Below are 2,842 nucleotides of genomic sequence, written 5' to 3' on the forward strand. Positions count from 1 at the left end.
GTACCCATATTGTACAAACACAACCCTGGACTACCCAGGTCCACGTTTTGATCTCAAGACCCTAGCCAAACGGGATAAAAAGTATCCTAAGTCCGTTCCCTGGTTCTAAGCTACCTATCCACCAATTTTCAGCCAAATCTGTTCATCCTTTCTTGAGTTATGCGTAGTGTAACTAACACAACTTTCTTGTATATATGTACATATATAGATAATATTTGTAAAATTGATTTTATCACAAGTGGGTGGTACCACGCCCATTTTAAAAATTTTTTTCTAATTTTTATCAAGAGTCTCAATATCAGTCCACACGTCAAGTTTCAACAATCTAGGTGTATTATTTACTAAATAATCAGGTTTTTGTGTTTTCCAAAATGTTATATATATATAAAGTGCGCGTGGTTATCATCCGATGGAAATCTATATCTATATCGATTCCTTTATACCTGTACAACCAACCGTTATCCAATCAATATACTCTGTGTGCAAAGCACGCTGAGTGTAAAAAGTTGTTCACGATCCGTAGCTAATATTTGCTATAGCAACGTTTCCAACATCAAATACACAAAATTTCGAACACCCTTATAATAATAACACTGTACAACGGCAATTTTGGCGTTTTCTTTTCTAGAAAAATGTTGCCCGCTTTTTGTACTCCTAAATTCTAACTTTTGAACAAGGGTACCTGACGCTATGAAAAATGGCTCTAGTTGAAGGTAATGAGACCCTTGTGCTCAGTTGAAAATATTTAGTGAGTGGAACACCAAAGTCACGAGAGATCTGAGAAGTTAGGTCTTTTCACTATTTTCAGAAAAGAAGATACTCGTATAGTTTATTTTTAATTTGTATATAAATTTTAAATTGGTAACAAAGTGTCCTAAGCTATGTTTCCTAAGTCCTAGTACTGCTATAGCTCTGCGGTAGCTCGGCTGCAGGGTCGTCTCCATAACTTTTAAGTGCAAATAAAAAATAACTCACACGTGCCTCGATAAAATAATATACATGGTTGGCTAAAACAATTAAATATTTTTTACCAGTAATTGTTATTTCAATTTCGCTTAGTTTTGCAATTAGCCTTATAGTGTGCTCAAACCTATACAAAAAATTGCTGAAAATGAAAATACAACTCCTCTCAATATTCTCGTTTACCTCACGAAAAGATTGAATAATTGTTTTTCATAATTTTACTTGTGTCGTTTTTTGTGTGTTTTGAGGCTTGCTACTGATGCCAGATACATTTATGGTTGTACATAATTTCGCGATAGGGTGCTCCCATAGTTTTGCATAGTTCGTCGTGCCATCCGTGCTGCATCTTGCAAGACTTGTTGAAAATTTTTATCAAAAAATATTCAAATATCATACCCCAGGTGATTATAAATTTCAAATTTAAAAGTATTTTCTATTCGAAAATCAATGTATCGTCGGGAGAAAAGTGTACCCTAGATGTGATTATTCATAAATGATCATTCAGATTCATATTTTTAAACACTTTTTATTAATTTTTTCATCATATTTGATATTACTGGAAGGTTTTACTTTACTTGTTTTGCAACAACATTTGAATACTTTTCACAGTCATCTTTTGATCATATTTAAGACAATTTTTCAATCATATTAAGTGATGTTTTGGAACCATTTGTAAAGGCGATTATTATTCATATTTCCATCATATTTAATACATAATTAAATACTATATAATAATCATATTTCATCAGGGGATGAAAGCATACGGAAGTGAGCTATTTGAAGCGCATCTATGATCATAACCTTAAATTATGGTAACGAAGTCACTTGAAAAATTACAATTACTACATATGTCTCATATCATTCCTTAAATATAACTTGATGTTTTTGACAATCGTATCTCATGTGGGATGTTGAATGGGTCCATGCATGTCGATTAATCTTAACTTACCAGCGGTTCAAGCACCCTAAAACTTCCGTACGCCAGTTCCATCCAGTATGTATTTTCTAGGAAGCGACATTTTTTGTTTAATTTTATGATTGAAAAATGTGAGCATATAAAGAAAAATCAGATTTTCATTGAGAAACATAAATTTAACAAGTATACAATTTATTATTTAGTCAACAAAGTTAGCCTGAAAAGATTAAGAAAGTTGATTGAAAAATGTGATTAAAAAGTTGTTCTCAGTTATTGATCAGTAAAAGTAAACAATCATTTTTATAAAATCTGAAAAAATTAATCATCAAAGTTATTCAAAAATGATTTTAGAAAGTGATCGAAAAATTATTTTCAATTTTTGATAATTAAAAGTAATCATATTTTATTATCAATTTAGTTCAATTGTATGTAAACTCAGTATTTATTCGCAAAGAGTAATCAAATTGTATTGATATGGAGGAAAATTCAAAATTGCATCATCCAAATGCTATGTGGGTCGTTTGCTTAAACTTATCAAATTTTAATTTGCATACTCAATTTTTGTTATACCAATTTATTTATTCTTTCCATATATGCAATACTCCTATATAGCTACAAAAGGCTAGGTACATTGCCAAACATCAGAGTGCCGATATATTGCTGTTTAAAGGTTTTAGTTTTTGTATTCAATAATCGAATGTACCTAAATTTGAAATTTTTCTTGTCACACTTATGCTGCTACAATCACAAAAAATGTATAGGATGTCTTGTTTTGATTTCGAATTCAAAAAAAAGCAAACATTTTCTATTAGCATTATAGGAGTATTACATATATTATTCTTTCAATCAATCCATGATGTAATTACTTCCATATATCAAAATCATCAGTATCGAAAAAAAAATTCGATTGAGCCATGTCCGTCCGTCCTTCCGTCCGCTAACACGATAAAAATTTGGTATGTA

The sequence above is a fragment of the Eurosta solidaginis genome, chromosome 5 (assembly GCF_040869045.1).
Source record: "Eurosta solidaginis isolate ZX-2024a chromosome 5, ASM4086904v1, whole genome shotgun sequence".
Classification (NCBI taxonomy): domain Eukaryota; kingdom Metazoa; phylum Arthropoda; class Insecta; order Diptera; family Tephritidae; genus Eurosta; species Eurosta solidaginis.